At 38.4% G+C, this 21036-nt stretch overlaps 1 protein-coding gene across 7 annotated transcripts in view; it reads right to left on the reverse strand.

The window, feature by feature from the left end:
• tp73 (tumor protein p73) overlaps window positions 1-21036 on the reverse strand; it is a 228472-nt gene that overhangs the window by 77751 nt on the left and 129685 nt on the right. The window lies entirely within an intron of this gene.

Below are 21036 nucleotides of genomic sequence, written 5' to 3' on the forward strand. Positions count from 1 at the left end.
CGACAGTGCTTCTTCCTATAGATGCTGCCTGGCCTGCTGTGTTCCACCAACATTTTGTGGGTGTTGATGTAATGATCAATTTCACTTCAGCTTAAAATGGTTGATTTATTTGTCTTAAAATGCTATGTGTTCAAACCTCATTCCAGGATTTGAGTATGTAACCACCGCCGTCAGTAAGGAGTTAGTACGTTCTCCCCATGACCGTGTGGGTTTTGACTAGGCGCTCCGGTTTCCTCCCACAGTCCAAACACTTACTGGTTGGTAGGTTAATTGCTCATTGTAGATTGTTCTGTGATTAGGTTAGGGTTAAAATGGGGGATTGCTGGGCAGCATGGCTCATTTGCCGGAAGGGCCTGTTCCGAACTGTATCTCAATAAATAATCGGCCAAGATATTCCAGTGAAGTACTCCATTGTTGGAGGTGTCATCTTTGGGCTCAAGGGTTAAACCAATAGCTCATCTGCCTTCTCATGTGGATGTAAAGACTCCATCAAAGAATAAATAAAACTGAAAATGTAATCTGAAACTAATTGATTTCTGAGGATGGGCCGCTGACTTGAAATGTTGGCCAGTTTCTTTTTCCACAGATTTAGCTTCTTCCAAGTTCTTCCAGTTTTTCTGTTTTTGTTCCTCATTTTGTTGTATTGAAGAAGAGCAAAACAATTTACCCTAAATCATCAGCTATACTTAATCCCTCAATATAAAAAAATGATTTACCCATTGTAATTCTATGAATAAACGGGCTCATTTTCTGCAATGCATCTGTGACTACACTTGACTGTTACATCATTGGCTGTAAAATACTTCAGAAGATCCTGAATTTTGAGAATGATGCTATTTTAAATGCTTCATACATTAATTGTTTCAAATGTGCAATATTCTCCTCTTTCAATGTTCTTCTTTTCCCTTCACCAATAGAAAAATATATTTAAAATGAGATAGAGTGTGCATATTTGCATTAATTAACTGAAACATTAAATCCTTCAAAAATTCAGCAGGTTAGGCACATTTGTGGAAAGAGGAACAGGGTTGTTTCTCTGTTTGTAGATACTGCCAGACCAGTTAAGTTCTTCTGGCATTTTTTGTTTTATTTGGATTGATACAAGTTGGTCAACAGTATGTTTCCAGCAGAAACATACTACTATGTTTCCAGCAGTAGTGAGTGGGCAATAACTACGGTTGGAACTTTGCTCCTTGGCCAGGTTATATTTTATGATGGTTATTTTTCCCTTTGCCCTTCTACTTGGGCCTTCTGCCTTTGAGCTAACAGTACTGGCAAACTACACTAGACTAAAGTCACAGAAGAAGCTGAGATTAATTTTCACTGCATAACTTTCACACAAACAACAACACAGACACAGGTACATACATGCACAGGAAAGAGCAATGCAGGTGATGAATGTGAACTCATTTGGACGACCTGTCTTTCAACATGCCATAAAAAGCAGCAGTTAACAGTGATTTGTATCCACCGGTATTTGAAGAGAGGATATTTTATCAATTAGGGCATTGAGTACAAATGTTGGCAAGTCAAGCTGCTGCTGTACAACATTTTGGTTAAGCCATATCTGGAGTATTGTAATCACACTATAGGAAGGATGTGGAGGATCTGGAGAAGGAGCAAATGTTCACCAAGATGATGCCTGGATTGGAGAGTATTAGCTACAAGGAGAGGCTGACAAACTTGTATTGTCCATCCTCCAAGTTGAAATCTCTGGTGCATCGGAGGTTGAGAGGCAACCTGATAAAAGAATATAAAATTTTGACACATAGATAAAATAGATAGTCGAAGTATTTTTCCCCAGAGTGGAATGTCAAATACTAAAGGTTTAAGGTGAGAGGGTGAAATTTTAAAGGAGATTTGCAAAACAATTATTTTTAAAAACAGAGTGGATGCTGCCTGGAATATGCTACTGGGAAGGTGGTGGAATCAGATATGATAGCAACATTTTAGGTGTATTTAAACAGGCACATGACTAGGTGCCAACACACACAAAATGCTGGAGGAACTCAGCAGGCCAGGCAGTATCTACGAAAAAGAGTTCAGTCCAACATTTTGGGCTGAGACCCCTCATCCTGGACTGAAATGTTGACTGAACTTCTTTTTCATAGATACTGCCTGGCCTGCAAAGTTCCTCCAGCATCTGCAGAATTTCTCTTGTGCATGAATAGGTGGGATGTTGAGATATAAACCATGAGCAGGCAGATAGGATTAGTTCGGACTGGGCTCACGGTTAGCAAAGACACGGTGAATTAGAGGGCCTGAAATTATGCTATGATCTTCATTATTCTTTTGATGAAGGGATTCAATATGGGGGTCCATGCTTCAATCTTGACCTTCAGAACTTTCTATGAACACAAGTACAACAACTTCTAATTGTCTTTTCTCCCTTAATCATTAGAATAGGGCTAAACTATTGTATTGTTGAAAGAACTGTTCTCATTGTTTTCAATTCAAGAACCAAGGGAAAGAATGAGGAACAACAAGTTTGGATCTTTGGATAGATTGTTTATTTGTCCTTTCTGTTCTGCACCTCTGACATGACAACCAGTCAGGCAGTGAATGTGAATTGAGGTCAATGACTGTATATTTGCTCCTACATTACGTAGCTGTCCAGGGTCACTGTGTGCTACAATCTGTGTGCTTGAGGAAGAAAAGTAATGGCAGAAAAGCTCCAAGGAGATTTATTTTCTAATCTGCATTGAAGACATTAAATGTAGCCAAATGGTGAAGTAGACCGACCCTGATTTTTGGATGATTTCCAGCTTTTTAATCTGTGGTTCGTTGGGAACACTTGTTTCTGAGGGTTGTGTGTTCAATACTCATTCCTGCAACTTGCAGATATAATATTTGTTGACAGTCTAGTACAGCAATGTCTAAGATAATGTCTTTTAGATAAGTTCTTCAATGGACATAAAAGATACTATATTATTAATTTGAAAAAGAATCATCTTTTGAATACAGAAACAGAATTCGGCCCTAGGAGCCTATTTTACCCCATAATGATATCCTAGCTGATGTAATACTTTTAATGTTAGAGTTTGTCCTGTACATCATTCAGTAACAAATTAATGGTTCTTCCTACTCTGCTTACAAAGCCAACTACCTTTGTTTCACTGGCAAACATGCAGCACCCTGTTAGTGAAGAGTTGTGCCACTAACATGGATTACTGTGGAACACTATAGGTTGATCTTTTTCAGTATGATCTCCTGCCATATATTTCAACTGTATTGCTTGCTATACAGTCAAGTCCTGAAAGAAGTCTGCTGTCCAAAAAAAATCAGTTTCATCAGACATGACCCACCATTCACAAATCCATGCTGGCTCTCTCTGATCAGCTGAAAATGTTTTAGAGTCATTAAGTCTTAATTACAAACATTAGTAATTTTCTCCTTATAAATAACCTACAACTTCTTGAGTTCTCTCACTTTCCTGAGTTCAAAAGGAATAATTCCTGAATTATTAGAATATTGTAAGATTACAAATTAAGCTATCCAGAATGTTCTCAGTGGATTCATTTAAAACTCTGGGATGAAGTCACAGTTTCACGAAGATCAGCTCTTTTTAGTGCCATTGCTATTTTTGACACTATTATTTTGATTGTTTTATTTTTGGTGAGTCCCAGTTTCCATTTCAGTACTGGTTTTGTTGGCATACAATTGATAGTGAGTAGAAAGTTAAACAATACAAGTATAATCCCACCATTCTTAGTTTTTAGAGAATGCCTGTTGTTTGTGATCACCCATATTTTCTAATGGAAATGTAACATTTTTGTCTTGATTTTCCCATCACACTTAATATTTTTCCTCTTTCCTTTTTGTAGCTTTTATCATCTGTTCTAAAACTTTCTTTTGTACTTTCCTGGATGTTTGCTAGTGTTTGTTTTCTTGTACATTTTTTACTTTTGACTTTATGATATCACTTACCTCTTTAGTCATACACGACTGATATTGGTTTGGCACCCTGAGTATTTACCCCTCAGAAATATGAACCAGCTCTGGATCACAGAACATTCCTTTGTGAACACCATCTAGTGATCATCTACTTTTCAGCAACACATTTACCTGATTTGTGGTGGTAAGTCTTTGTCTTATTAAATCTAAAAACTTGATTGTTTCATACTTCTCCCCCTTTTACATCATATTGAATGTATTCATTTTATAGTTGCAATTCTAGAAATATTCACACACTGCTAATCTGCTAATCATGTAGTCTGCTCCGTTGTCCAGAAACTTGCAAAAACCTACCATATATGAAAGTGATGATCACCAACTTAATGGAGACAACTCTGTGTATTTGAATGGAATGCATTACTTGAGAGTGTGGTTGATGCTGGGTTGCTAACAACATTTAAGTGTGTATATGAGCATTTGAATCACCTGGGCATAGAAGGCTGCGAATGAGTTTGATTGAATGACATATTTCTATGCTGTACAATTCTATAACTCTATGATTTTGCACCCAGAGGCATCTATGGTAAAGTATTGTAAAGATTTACAAACCTCTGGAAAGAAATACTTCCTCACCTTAGTTTTAGATAGATGCCCCCATATTCCAAGGCCATGACTTTTTGTTGTGGGTTCTCCCAAGGGAAGAACCATTCCTCAGCATTTGTCCTGTCGAGTTCCAGAAGAAAGTGTTTCATGGTTCATGAGATTATCTCTCATTCTTCTACACTCCAGTGAGCTGAGTCCCAAAATGTATCCTTTCTTTCTATAAACATGAGAAAATCCGCAGATGCTGGAAATCCAAAACAAAACACACAAAGTGCTGGAGGAACTTAGAAGATCAAACAGCATCTACAGAAAAGAGTAAACAGTCAAAGTTTTGGGCCCAAAACATCAACTCTTTATCTTTTCCATAGATGTTGCCTGGCCTGATTTTCTCCAGCATTTTCTGTGTGTTCCTTTCTTTCCATACCTGGACTAATTCTAATGACGTTAATCCATTTCCAATGAAAGAGCTTTCCTTTGATAAAACAATCAATCATTTTTTATCATACTTTACATGGGGTCTCACAAACGTTTTGCATATTTGCAGTAAAACTCCCTTACTTGTATACTCCAAACCCTTTGAAATAGTGGGCAACATTCCATTAACCTACTCTATGATATGCTGCAATTGTATCCTAGCTTGCTGTGTTTCATGCACAAGGATTCCAGATGCCTTTGTGCTCAGCTCTCAGCATCTTTTCCCTATTTAAAAAATACTTTTTCTTCCTTCTTAAGTGAACAATGCCATATTTTCCTACATTATCCTCCATTTGCCAGTTTTTGTACACTCTCTAAATTATTAATGATAATTGACTAATTACCATTAAGTCAGTAAGATATTAAGCTGAGAAATTGTTTCAGTGAGATTAAATAACTATTATTTAACATAAGTCAGTTAATATCTCACTGAAACAAATATTCAATTTATACTTCACAGACTAAACACCTGGAGAATTTGATGGAAAAGGTCAAGGGGCGCCCTCTTCTTGTCAACAGTAAGTGTGACAGGGCTGTATTTTGGCTATTTACGGTACTTGCTTCTCTACCTCTCACCATCAATGGGTCTGCTCATGTTAGTGGGTCAGGTATAAATTCATAATGGTGTTTGCAGAAGTAGAAACATAGGATAAAGAGAAGGTAATCAAATTGTTGCTGATCCATTTCTAGGGTTAAATCTGCCTTTGCTCTATATCTTTTGTAACACTTATATAACAACAGTTTATCAATCTCACTCTTGAAAATTTGAATTGAATACAGGCGTCTTCAATTTTTAACAGGTTGTGCTTCAGATTCTCATTGCATTTTCTTTTAAGTATTTTCTGACTTTTCTCTTACAAAACCTAGCTCTAATTTTTAAAAATGGACATTTTGTTCGGGACCCCCGTCACTTGAAGAAATAGTTTATCTGTTTCTTGTCTTACAAGTCACTTACAAATTTTATATTTGACATTTGGACTTTTCAAAAATCTCTATGCAAGAGAAACTCAGTTACGCTCACAAAGCTGGACACAATTTAATGCTTTTTGAGTCCTGGTTTCCTTCCAGTGAATTTAACGGTATTTACTCCAAAGTCGATAAACTTTAATGTGCAAAGAATTAGAATCCAAATGGTAGCCTGACTGAGGCTTTGTATAAGGGAAGTATCACTTCCCTATTTTTGAATTTCAATCCCCTTAAAGTAAAGATGTTTTACTTATTTTGATAATATTTTGTAGTGTGCTATAAATTACACCGATGTGATACCCACATCCCTATTTTTGTTCACAACTTTATAAGAATACTATGTCAGCTAAAAGGAGGCGAGAATTAAAATCTTAAGAAGCTGTGTTTCTTCAGCATTTCATGGAGATGATAAGTAAGAAGAGCTTTTCCCTGGTTTAAGATTAGATGTAAACCTGAGGGACAAACGAGACTACAAATACTAGAACTTGGAACAACGAACAAACCACGGGAGGAGCTCATCGGGTCAAGCAGCAACTCTGCAGGCAAAGACACTGTCGATGTTTCAGGTCAGAATCTTGCTTCTTGACCCAAAATGTTTTCTTTGCTGCCACAGATGCTGCTTGACCCACTGTGTTCCTCCAGTTTATTTTATTACATGAAAATCATGACTGAGCAATGATATTCCCTTCCCTACTAACTCACTAAATTTGGGTTTCCTGTCCCCAGTCTGTCTCTGATTACGATCTCCAACCTTCTTCCTCCCCTTCTAATTTTCCCCAACATTCCTGTTTCCTGATTTCCTTCTACTTCAGCCCAGAAGCACTTCCTACTTCAGCTCAGAGCATACTCTGCTCATCAGCCAGCCTCCCACTCTGGATAGATATTAAAGAGAAAGATAAGAAAAATTGGAAACATTCCTCCAGCAACAATGGCACAAGAGTGTAGTGATTAAAACATCACTTTACAGTGCCAGCAATCATGAATTGGGGTTCACCGGAGTATAACAAGGTCTCATTCTTGGAGGAGCATAAGGTGCTAGAGAAAAGTGGGGAGGAGGTACACTGTGAATGGGTGCTCTGGTTTCCTCCCATATTGCACAGGCGTATTGTTATGGTTAGTGAGTTGTGGGCATGCTCTGTTAGTGCTGGAAGCATGGTGACACTTGCGGGCTGCCCAGCACAATCCTTGCCAAGTTGATTTGATGCAAAGCTGCATTTCATTGTATGTTTTGATGTTTCAATGTACATGTGACAAATAAAGCTAATCTCTGCTCAATCCACCAACCACTCTTAGTTGTCAATATCAGGACAACAGTAAAAGCAGAGGATAACAAGAATTCAGATGGAGACTAATATTGGTGAAGGAGACAAAAAGTAGATGCCCTATACTGGGGTTTCCCAACTTGACATCCAGACCCCTTGCTTAATGATATTGGTCCAAGGCATAAACCAGGTTGGGAACCCATGCTCCGTCTGAGGCTGAGGCAAGTGGATACCTTGGTAAAAATTTCAGAATTTGTAGGATGGCAAGATCAAGAATTTGAAAGAAGAGGCACCAGGAGTGTAACAAGGTCTCATTCTTGGAGGAGCATAAGGTGCTAAAGGAAAAGTAGGGAGAAATTAAGCTGGCAGGGCAATACTGACACCACAACAGTTTGGGTGGATAAGGTACAGCCAAGTAGGGACAAGATGTCACCAGTCCGATGCCAAATTATCAGCCATGATATTATTTCAATCATCAGCAATGGAGTGATGCATAACAAAGGGTTTTCAATGCATCAGTAGACACTCAGGAGGAAAATGGTAACTTTGCAGTGATCATTTTTTAAAATAAAGACTTTGTGTAATGTTTAGCGTAGTCACTATAATCACATACTAGCTTATTAGCTATAGGCTAGAATGTATAAATAGAATAGGACAATTTCTATATTACACTAGAATCTACATTTTCCACTCTTAGATTTTGCAGTTACACATTTAAAAAGTATTGGATGGAAAGTACAAGACGTAACTGAAATTAGCTTTAGTAATTGGCTGAACTGCAGTATATTGATATATATACTTCTCAGTTATTTATTGTACTGATCATGTTTTTTAAACATTTTCTATCAAGGCATTATCTTTAATGGCTGCGACAGACAAAGGTTCCACAAACAATGAGATCCTTGACCAATTAGTCTGTTTCTATGGGTAGTGTTGGGTAAGGTGGAATGATGGCTTTAATATCAAGAAGTTTATGTTCCTTTTCCTGGAGTATCTCACGGTCTTTAATATTCACAGATATTCAAGACTTTGAATTTAATCTCTCATTTGCAGGACAACACATCTGATGATGGAGGGCTACCTCAATATCACACAGGACTTTCAGATCAAATTATGATGTAGGTATAAAATAGACAACCTACAATATAGGACTATTATGACTAAACTAACTGACAAGTGTCCTTGAGTGGCTGCACAATTTAATAAAGATCAGGTGAAGACATGTGACCTGGAATGGGTCAGCAACAATTATTGCCACTAGAGGGACCTATTTAAAATTAATAGAGAATAATTAGATTACTGACATTCCTGAAAATGTTTGTGGCAAACTTTTTTCATTGAGAAGCTAGGAGGAAAAAAGAGCCCTAATTGCAGAAATTCCAAAAAAAATTGAAAAGATTATGCCTTAACTTTAAATAAATTAGGATCATACAAATAGAGTATGTAGTGTATGGAGTATATAGTGTAGTGTAGTAAAGGACTGCATAATTTCTTCCTGGTAAACTATATTTTATAATAGCTATACACTTGGTTTGACAACATTCTCTAAAATGTTTATCTTGCTGCAGTGCCATCCTCTTCTAAGAGCTTTGTATAATGGAGTTACAGATCAGAAATTCCTAAATGAGAATTAACTGCTATTATTTATTTACAACATAATGCAACCTTGATAAGTCGATGGCTCTCAGCTGGCCAAGGCTGTATAATACTGAAGCTAGGAATCCAATTATATTTGTTTATTAAGTTATCTGGTGAGTAAGGCTATTGCCCTTCCAGTAGCAGGAGTGGGCTGCGAGAGAGACAAGGGGACCCTGGGGAAAAAAATCAGCCCAGTTCCCTGTTCTTTAATACTGTCAAATGATTACTATTAAAAATTATGTGCATACATAGATCTGATGCATAGATATGCTCATGCTTCAGTAATATAACTTTAGGATGGCTATGGATACATGTCGCAACGAGGAGAGAAAAAGTGGACAGAATCTGGTATTGCTAAACAAATTGGGTTTGTTCCAAAAATATGTCAAAGCATTAACTGCACATTAGCTTTCAGTTCCACAGAAGTGGTACTCAAGGAGACGTAACTGCTGGAATTCCTTTTAATGAATTGCAGTAGTAATTGGTTTTCAAAGAAACAATTAATACTTTGAACGTGTGAAATAGACTGTTCAAACTTGTAGGCAACCTAGATGGAGCCAACAGTCAGCGTAAAGATTGCCAATTGAATCCTTCTCACACAAAGGGACCTTTTCAAACTGTCCTGCAGTATTTCAACCACTGGTATTGTGAAAACCAGTTATGTATATGGGAAACTGAATTACTTTGTAAATTATTAGGGAACATACACACGTGATTGAGTCTAAGATTCTGTTATGACCGTACAGATGAATCAAACTACTCAAGGAAGATGCTTTTTCAGTGCTAACATACCACAATATATTAGGCTTAAACGTCATTACATTTAGGCCTCAGTGCTTTTGACGATACCAGAGATAGCTCTTATACAGTATCTCGCAGCATAAGAGTTAAATGGTTTGTAATTTTATGTTATTCTTTAGTGTTTTTGGTAATTTAGTGTTCAATACACAAGTAAAACACATACTTCAAAACAACTCTGCATTCAGTAGTTATAGCAGCCTTCAAACGTCATCTGCCTAACTGATAAAGTTTCTATAGAACTTTTTGTTTTTATGACATATATACAGTTAACAAAGCCCTTTATCTGAATCTTGAAAAGAATAAAACATGCATGCACTGATTCTGTGGAATTTTATCTTGCTTCGATATTGATTGAAGATGTGTAAAAATGAAAATAGCAGGAAAACTACCTTAAGTAAATCTTAAACATGAGAAAATCTGTAGATGCTGGAAATTTAAAGCAACACATACAAAATGCTGGAGGAGCTCAGCAGGCCAGGTAGCATCTGTGGAAAATAGTAAACAGTGGACGTTTCAGGCCAAGACCCTTCATCAGGACTGGTGAAGGGTCTTGGCTTGAAACAGCAACTGTTTACTTTTCCATAGATGCCGTCTGGCTTGCTGACTTCTGCCAGCATTTTGTCTGCATTGCTTAAGTAAATTTTACCCAGGCACTAGTTCTAGAATTTCTTTACAGGCGTTTGCATCTACATCAGCATCCCAATCCATCTCTATTGCCACTACAAACAGGCAAAAAATGGTGAAAATGGGTAGTTTCATGTCTACTTCAGTGTTATGGCTGAAGATAGAAACATAGAAACATAGGTGCAGGAGTAGGCCATTCGGCCCTTTGAGCCTGCACTGCCATTCAGTATGATCATGGCTGATCATCCAACTCAGAACCCTGAACCTGCTTTCTCTCCATAACCCCCGATCCCTTTAGCCACAAGGGCCAATGAACTGGCCTCAACTGTTTCCTGTGGCAGAGAATTCCACAGATTCACCACTCTCTGTGTGAAGAAGTTTTTCCTCATCTCGGTCTTAAAAGGTTTCCCCTTTATCCTTAAAATGTGACCCCTCGTTCTGGACTTCCCCAACATTGGAAACAATCTTCCTGCATCTAGCCTGTCCAATCCCTTTAGAATTTTATACGTTTCAATAAGATCCCCCCTCAATCTTCTAAATTCCAGTGAGTATAAGCCTAGTCGATCCAGTCTTTCTTCATATGAAAGTCCTGCCATCCCAGGAATCAATCTGGATCATCAAATCAGATCAGAAGCAGGATTTTTCAAAAGGAAAATGTCACACAAAGTCACAAATTCTTTCTCAACAGAATTAATTATCTCCATTATCCAGGTAAATGCAAACAGGACAACATGATTTATTGTTCTAATAATAAAACTGAGCTGGCACAGCACCAGTTTTAACAGCTGTGGCAATGCACAACCCCTGTCTCTCCACTTGCTTCAAGCAAGAGTGGTGAATACAAGATAGGGTGTGAGACAAGATGGAGGTGAGATACTAAAACAGGATGAATCTACCTTCATAGACAGGGCTCTGAACATGTGCTGGTGTTTTAATGGCTACTCGAAGTTTTAAAAAGATTTAAAGGGGAACTGAGAGAATAAAATTCATTGAATGTCGAAAGGGCTTGATAGAGTGGATGTGGAGAGAATGTTTTCTATGGTGGGGGAGTCAAAGACCAGAGGACAGAGCCTCAAAATAGAAGGGTGTCCTTTTAGAATGGAGATATGAAGAGGAATTTCTTTAGCCAGAGAGTGATGAATTTATGGAATTTGTTGCCAAGGGCGGTTGTGGAGACCAGGTCATTGCGTATATTTAAGGCAGAGGTTGACAGATCCTTGATTATTTGGGGCTTGAAAGGATACCAGGCGAAGGCAGGAGATTGGGGCTGCGAGGGAAAATGGATCATGAAATGGTGGAACAGACTCGATGGGCCAAATGGCCTGACTCTGCCCCTATATCTTACGGTATTATGGATTGGGAGAAAGCTAGTGGGAAAGAGGGGCAGCACAGTCATAGTGTAGGTGCCTCACAGCTCCTGCAACCCACATTTAATACTGATCTTGCCTGCTGTTTGCACATTCTACCTATGGCCATATAAACTTCTTCTAGCTGCTATATTTTCCCCACACATACAGAGACATGCAGATTGGTAGGTTAATTGGCCACTGTAAACTGTCCCAGGTGTGTGGCAGATTGGTAAAATCTGGAGAGAGTTAAATGTGGGAAGAACAAATTGAAATTACTGTAGGATCAGCATAAGTGGGTACTTGATGGTCAGTGTGGATTCAGTAGGCCAAAGGTGGCCCTGACCATGGGCTTTCCATAGTGTCCACCAGTTGACCCAAGCCCACTGCCTTACAATCCAGCCCACTGGTAGTGGGGATACCACTCAGTGATGGCTGTATAACAGCTATCCTACATGAAAAGATATACTGCACAACTTCCACTCCTTAATATGATATTGAATACCAGGACCTTCACATAACATGACAACCATAGACCTGTTTGTCACTTTGCTATCAAAATTCATGAATTTTGACTTAACTGAATGAGTTAACTCTCTGAATGAGACTTAACTCAAAAAAATAAAATGGTGGGTACATCTTCTTTCAGAAGGACAAACTGGAAGAGGAATGATAACTTCATAGGGAGATAACTCAGTGGCTCTGCCTTTGGGATAGGGTTTCCTCCAGCTCAAAAACAAAAGTGTTGGAAGAAATTTGAAGTGGAGTTGGCAGAGATTGAACAATTTTGCAGTTGTCTGTAGATTAACTCCATTCCAGCATAAAGTTTGGTGAACTGCAACAAGGAAATCCAAGAAAACAGTGGCAAATGATACAGTTTTGTTTGACACCAATCTACAATGAGGTCGAGCTTTTTGTGAACCATTAATTTACATCTTGACTTGCACACCATCACAGACATACGATATACATTTCTGTGGGCACACAACTTTGGAAAGAATGCTGCAGTGCTTTTCGGGTTGATGGAATCAATGATTTATGTGAGATGTAGAATGACCATGCATTGTGGTTGATGTTGTTCCCTGTATTTGTCTTGGGATTGTCTCAGTGAAAATCATCTACAGTGTACCTCTAGGATCTGGAGGTTCCCAACCTGGGGTCCATGGATCCCTCTGTTAATGGTAAGGCTCATTAGCATAAAAAGGTTGAGAATCCTTGCTCTAGGTGAATAGAATCTGCTGAAATTCAAAGAACAATTCTCAAACCATGAGGAGGAGGGGATTGAGAAAGACCAAGCAGATGACTTGGTTTCACAGACAGAAATACTAAGAATATTTCAGTATTCCTGAGGTCATCATCGCATATTCTCATCTGCCCAGGCGTAGGAGGTGAGTTGTAAATTTGTTGTTAAAGTTCCTCACTTCCACATGTTAGAACTTCAGCAAGAATATTTATACCTCTGAGACCTTATTGATTTTCAGTTGTCTTAGGACATTTTCAAACTCTTGTGGGTTTTGGTTTGCAGTGAGACTGGACTGGAATGGAGTCAAGGGTGCTCAATCAACAACAGAGTCATGGTTGAGGAATTCTTTGAAGTGCCCCTTCCAAAGGGGAGCAGCTGCTTCTCGGTCCTTAAGAAGTGTGCATTTGCTCCTAGATCCCAGCAGTGTGGGCCTTGCACATTTGGACCAGATATGGCACTATCACCTCCATCATGGTTGTAAGTAATTTGCAAGAGTGTCGGCATTATTCAACCCAATCTCTGTTCTTTGGGTTAGAGGTTTACTGTTGGTTGATAAAGCTGTTTCTTTTCATTGGAGGCATAGCAGAGTTTCGAGTCTAGGAAATCCTTGTGTTTGTGGCTAATACCTTCTGTATCTCCTAGTAATTCTCATCAAAACAGTCCTAGCATTCTGTAGTAGTTTGCTGTGGTCTCAGGTCTCTTTACAGTTTTTGTACTCTAGTGTTCTGTGACTCTATGACTCTAATTCAGCCAATTAAGCAGTTCCGAGGAAGGGCTATTGGCCTGAAATGTTCACCATTTTCCCTTCCACTGAAGCTGTTTCACTGGCTGAGTTCTCCCAGCATTTCTGTCTTTGTTTCTGATTCCAGCATCTGCACTTTTATTTGTTTCTGTGACTCTCCAGCTCACATTAACGTGGAATCAGTGAGCTTTTTAACAATGTGCTAACATCAAATCTGAAAGCAACAGGCATGGCCCAAAATAATTTCAATCTTGAAAAAAAATCTTTTGTACCCAAAGGGAGACAGATTGATCAAAAAAACGACTAAAAACACCACGATTGGTTTGGTGAAAATTACCGGGCGATCCATGAACTACAAACACAAGGATTTCCTAGACTGGAAACTCTGCTGTGCCTCCAGTGAAAAGAAACAGCTTTACCAAGCAACAGTAAACCCCCCAACCCAAAGAACAGAGGATGGGTTGAAAGTGATCTTGACTGAGCAGCCTTGATTCCCATTCTACAGTAATTGTTCAGCCCAGTCTCACCAGAAACGAAAGCCAACAAGAGCTTGAAAATATCCTGTAACAACAGAAAAACAAAAAGGCCTCAGAGATACAAGTATTCTTGCCGAAGGAAGTGAAAAACTTTAATAACAAATTCACAACACACCTCGCATATCTGGAAAGATGAGAATGTGCAAGGCTGACCTCAGGACTCCTGACATTTTCATCACACACAGAAGGGAGACAAGTCTGATTGTGATATCTACAGAAGGCATTCACTGCTGTTTGTGAAAGCAAAAAGTAATCTGCATGGTCTTTCTCAATCCCCTCCTCCTTGAGGCCTGAAAATTGCTCCTTGAATTTCAACATTCACCTACAGCAGGTGCTCCTAACCCCTTTTTATACCACGGACACTACCATTAACTGAAGGGTCTATGGATCTCAGGTTGGGAACCCCTGACCTAGAGCACACTAATGATGATTTTCATTGAGAAAATTCCAAGAAAAATGCAGGGAGCAACATTAACCACAATGTATGGTCATTCTACATCTCATGAAAATCATTGACATCAATTCCAAGAAGGTGTGCAACATTCTTTCCAAACTTACATGCCCACAGAAATGTATACCATATATCTATAATGACGTCCAAATTAAAGTTCAAAGTAAATTTATTATCAATGTACATATATGTCATCACATACAACCCTGAGAGTCATTCTCTTGCAGGCATACACAGTAAATTCAAGAAATATAGTAGAATCGATTAAAGCCTGCATACAACAAGACGAACAAACAACCAGTGTGCAAAGGACAGCAAACTGTGCAAATGCAAAAGAAATAAAAGAAATAATAATAATAAACAAAAAATAAATATTAAGAACATGAGATGAAAAGTTCTTGAAAGTCGTAATAACTGTTCCTGAATCTGGTGGTGAGGGTCCTGAGGCTCCTATACCTTCTACTTGATGGTAACAGTGAGAAGAAAGCATGGCCAGAGTGGTGGGGGTCCTAGATGATGGATGCTGCTTTCCTATGATACTGCTCCATGTAGATGTGCTCAATGTTGGGGAGGACTTTACCCATGATGGACTGGGCTATATCAACTATTTTTTGTAGGACCACCATCCCTGACAAGTCATTCCAGGCACCCACAACCCTTTGTGTAAAAAAACTTACCCCTGATGTCTCCCCTAAACTTCCCTCACTTAACTTTGTACATATGCCCTCTGGTGTTTGCTATTCATGCCCTGGGAAATAGGTACTAGCTATCCACCCTATCTATGCCTCTCATAATCTTGTAGACCTCTATCAAGTCCCCGTGTCTATTTTCTGTTCAAGGGCATTGTTGTTTCCAAACCAGGCTGTAATGCAACCAGTCAATATACTCTCCACCACACGTCTACAGAAGTTTGTCAAAGTTTTAGATGTCATGCTGAATCTTCGCAAATTTCTAAAGTAGAGGCGCTGCTGTGCTTTCTTCATAATAGCATTTACATGCTGGGCCCAGGAAAAATACTCTGACATGTTAACAATGAGGCATTTAAAATTGCCGATCCTCTCCACCTTTGATCCCCTGATGAGGACACTCATGAACCTAGTCTCCCCCTCCTGATTTTATTAATTATCTCCTTGATCTTGCTGACATTGAGTGAAAAGATGTTGTGGCACCACTCAGTCAGATTTTCAATCTCCCTCCTGTATGCTGATTTGTTGCCAACTTTGATTTTGTGATTAACAGTGGTGTCATCGGCAAACTTAAATATGGCATCGAAGCATTACTTAGCCTCACAGTCATAAGTACAAAACGAGTAGAGCAGGGGGACTAAGCACACAGCCTTGAGGTATACTTGTGCTGATGGAGATTAAGTTCTAAACCAAAGGTCCACAAATAATCCAACTGCATCATTGCCACAGCTTCCTTGGATTTTCTTGCTGTACTTCATCAAGCTTTAAGCTGGAGTCCAGCTAACAGACAAATGCACAATTGTTCAACCTGTGCCAACTCCATTCCAACATTAGTCATCACGCTGTCACGCATAGACAACATTTGCACGTTTGGAGGCTACTGAAGCATAAGATAGAACGGGTTTTTCAAGACAAGGCTGTGAGAAATGTGGTGCAGCTTCCATTTCTCAGCAAAAATCAATGCCAATGATGAAATACACTGTTGCTTTCAGAACACCAGTTTTTAAATATCTGAGGAAAGGGTGCTTTCAACAGCACAAAGCTTATGGTCTGCTGGGCAGCAGTGATCACTGCCTGTATGCTTCTAGGTTATGGATTATCTATAGCAAGTACCTTAAAACACTGGAGAGATATTGCAACAGTGGGCATACTATGTTTTTTGTAATCCTGGCACCAGAGATTACTGGGTGAACAGAAAATTAGCTCAAAAATGTTTTGAAAGCCTCCTTGTAAATCTCCATTGACATGTGGGCGTCCCTGACCAAAGACCACTCAAAATGGAGATGAAGTATTCAGAAAGGCACTGACAGCCTGAGTACATTCATTAAGGACATACAGATCCCACTGTAAATAGAAGAAATTTATTGGGTACAGCTGTCATTAATGCAAATAACTAATCAGCCAATCATGTTGCAGAAACTCAATGCACAAAAGCATGCAGACCTGGTCAAGAGGTTCAGTCGTTGTTCTGACCAAACATCAGAATGGGGAAGAAATGTGATCTAAGTAACTTTGACTGTAGAATGATTGTTGATGCCACACGGTTTTGTTCAAGTACCTCAGTGCTGATCTCCTGGGAATTTCATGAACAACAGTCTCCAGAGTTTACAGAGAATGATAAGAGAGAGAGAGAAACAAAAAAGATCCAGTGAGCAACAGTTCTGTGAGTGAAAATGCGTTGTTAATAAGAGAGGTCAGAGCAGAATGGCCAAACTGGTTCAAACTGACAGGAAGGCAACATTAACTCAAATAGCCAAACATTACAGCAGTGATTTGCAGAAGAGCACCTCTAATTGCAGAACATGTCAAACCTTGAAGCGATGGGCTATAACAGCAGAAGACCATGAAGATACACTCAGTGGTCACTTAGAGTACATTTCCAGCACTAGCTTTTGGGATCCTTTTAATTTGTTTTTCTTTATCTGCAAACAGGAGCTCCTCTCCTGCTGGGAATGAGGGCACTGCAAATACTCTGCAGGGAGCAAGTGCACACGCAATATTTTGATTGGTTTGGTTTTGGTTAGGAGATAAATTTAGCTCAACCATTATCAAGTAACTGCTGCTGTCAGGATTTGAGCTGAGAGTATTTACTTTCAGTTTTCCTTATTTTCATGGGCATATACCCGAGCTTGAATCACATCCCTTTGAGGGAAGATCTACAAGGCTCATTGGTGCTATACTCTGGATCAGTGTAAATTGTCAGTATTAACTGTATGAACACTATTACAAACAAGCTGTCAAGTGTATTGATTTAAAGGATGAATTCAACATCTTTTCTAATATTTATTTCATTTCCATTATTATCAGGCAATGATAGGGTAGCGTGCAGGAATTGCTATTTGCACCCTTCCATCTAGCCCAAGGATCACTAATATTGTCCTCTTAACAATGGCATCTCTCAGTAACTCTTTGCAAGTTACAGACATCTTAAATGCTAAGTATTTATCCAGTGGATATTGAGTTCCAGGTTCAACACTCTTAAGTCCTTTACTGGGACATCAAAAATGGCAGTTCCTTTCCTTTTTTTAAAAAACTTACCTTCCCCTTAAAATCAATCTCTTAACTCTTGCTTTATGGGACTGAATATTGTACTACATTTAATCCAAATGTTTTAACACAGTAGCATAGTGATTAGCAAACACTTGACAGTGCAGGTGACCCAGGTTCATTTCCCACTGCTGCCTGTAAGGAGTTTGTACGTTCTCCTCTTGAACGTGTGGATTTCCTCCGGGTGCTCTGGTTTCTTCCTATAGACCAAAGGTGTACCAGTTGGTAGGTTAATTGGTCATTGTAAATTGTTCTGTGGATAGGCTATGATCAAATTGGGGGACTGCTGGGTAGCATGGCTTGAAGGGCTGGAATGGCCTATTCCACTTTGCATGCCAATATATATATATATATATATGTATAAAAATTACTTTAAGATTGTAAAATTGGAGATTCTAGTCTATTTTCTTATTATTTATCCTTAAGTTTTAATCTTATTATTTATCTAATGAGTAATTTCACTTGTTCAATATGTTTAATTATAAGAGTAGTTTGTGGCAGAAACAAGTTGAGAGTTATAAAAATGATTAGTGACATGAAAAGTGGCAAAGAGCTCCTATCGCCTGCCAATTTGCACTTCCTCCTCTCCCTCGACCTTTGTATTCTGGTTTCTGGCCCCTTCCTTTTCAGTTCTAATGAAGGATCTTGGCCTGAAACATCAACTCTGTATTCCCCTCCATAAATGCTGTCTGACCTGTTGAGTTCTGCTAACATTATGTGTGTGCTGCTCAAGCTGCAGAATCTCTTGTGTTTAATAGTTACCTAGAGCAGAAATAAACTTCCTCAGCCAATAACACTAAGGCTTCTGGTACTGATTCCAGTGAACCTTATTGGTTAGACTCATGCTCATATACAGTCATCTCTCAGTGTCAATACATTTAAGGAAGAATGGGGTTATGGAGAAAAAACAAGATTTCATGAGTTTTGATAAATATTTATGCTGACCATACAAAACAGTAGTTCAACTGCTTTTCTTTATCTACAGGGATTCGGAAAGTTTTTGATAAGAGATTCATTTCTTAGCTCATAGGTTAGGTGCTCAGAGATCAGAGGCTATAAATGAGTCTTATGTGAGATTCAATGTAGCAAACCAAGCTGATTTAAAAAAGAGTAATTGGTAACTCGGCACTCCCATACTACTATTTGATCCTATTGGGAGCAAGAATGGAAAATCAGGCTACCGTTGTTAAAGAACCATCACTAACTCGCAGCCCTTGTGACAGCAAGTTCACTGTTGGGTGTAATGGACTGATGAATTATCCTCAAGATCAAGAAGCAGTCATATAAGAATATCAGGATCTACCAGTTTGACTTAATGCACTAAAATAAACATTTTTAAAAAACCCAAAGCAATAAGGATGCTTCCAAAAATATATCAATCCCATTGGCACTAAGTTACCCCGACATAAATTTAAACCATTTTTCAGTCAAATTTTTTCCCCATTCTTCCAAGGTTTTATATGAACAATTAACCATATTTCTTGTTTCTCCTTTCCTAAGCTTCTTCTCCCTATTCTCAGGCTTGAATATTCTGCATAGTCCTCTGCCCCCTGTAAAATGTTTTGAGGTAAGGCACATGAAGGTCTCTATATTCATCCAACTTACTTTCTGAAGGTGTAGTATATACAAAGGAACATGCTAATTAGCCAGAAAAGAAGAATAAAAAAGGACACAAGAGAAAGGCATGAAAATGGGATTTGAGTTATTATGAGTAATTTGAAGAGCTAGCACTAATGTACATTATAGGCTGATCAACTTCCATCTGTAGTTTCTAGGATTACATGCCATAGTGTCATTAATTCAGAATAGTCCCCAATGTGTCACTTGCATGTGATGCAGAACAAAGCATCCCCTAAAGGACAATAATGTCTGACTACAAGTAGTATGCAGCATGTTTTGAGTTTATCGAAACATATCCAACTTTTAACTTATTATGACCTTACACTAGGATGAAATTAAACTGGGAAAAAACATTCACTAAGTTCAATATTTATCATACATGGTATCTAACCTTCTCCTGTAGACAGGCTGCATTGATTCTTTTTAGGTGATTCAAGAAAGGCAAGAAAAATAGAAGAACTAGTAAAACTGATGAAAATTTTATCCAGAGCAACAAACAATCTGCTGGAGGAGCTCAGTGGGACAAGCAACATTAGTAGGGAAAAAATGAATTGTCAATGATTTGTGTTGAAACCCTCAGTTCTTTCTCCTTTAGAATTGTTCTTTATTTTCCGCTAATTGGTCTTTGGTTAAATTTCTAGTACTAGTAATTTTAGTTCTTAGTGTCAGAAAAATATATCTACATACCACTTCTTAGAAAATGTATGGTTGGAGAAACATGTCTTTGAAACTTTTAAAAAATTCTACTGGGCTTATGGTTAAATCTATTTATTAAAATTAACTTATATAGCAAAAATTAAGAGCTGTACTTGTAGATGCTATTAACCAAGCTCATTAGACAGTGATTTCATATATTAAAGAGTATAAGAGTATCAAGATTTTGTTCCAATGCTATGACATCAGAGCTGATCCATTCATTTAATGCTCTTTGGGGATAATTTGAAAATCTGAAAAAAAGAATCTTCAGGCAAGCAAAGGTTTGAGTTTTCAAGGTCTAGCAAAAGCAAGTTACAGGAAAAGAAATGATAGGTCCTGATTTCAACGAAGTTGAATGCAAGGAAGGAGGCAGTGTATGCAGTGCTGAATTTGCAACTTTGAAGGAACACGAGAAGGTAGGTCAGAACAGTGATAAACAAAAGCAGTGCTGGTAAAGCAGAGACAATGATAAAATGACAGAAGATACACATAGGAACAAGTCTTTTTAAACAAATTGGAACATATCTATTATATGATCCCCAAAGTTAGCCCAGCAGATTTGACCAAGTTGTATGCGATGAGCTGAAATAAGATCCCATTTATCACAAGTTCACACTACACAATGGATTCTTTTGGGAATCCAATAGGAATTTGAGTCAAGGACATAGCAGCACTAGAAGGCTGCGTGACTTGGACCAGGATTACTAAAAAAAATCCCTGAGATTGGAGACAAACTAGGTCAAAATAATAACATTAATCTCAGTCATGGAGTTATCTAATTACCTAGCAACAAAGCTAAATGAAATTGAAAACAGCATCAAACTATTTCTCTACAAATCAGCAAGTAGGAACGGATCAACATAAATATATGTTTCAAAAATAAAAGGAATTTCAAAAGAGGTAAACT

This window comes from Hemitrygon akajei, chromosome 29 (genome assembly GCF_048418815.1).
Source record: "Hemitrygon akajei chromosome 29, sHemAka1.3, whole genome shotgun sequence".
In the NCBI taxonomy this organism is placed as follows: Eukaryota; Metazoa; Chordata; class Chondrichthyes; order Myliobatiformes; family Dasyatidae; genus Hemitrygon; species Hemitrygon akajei.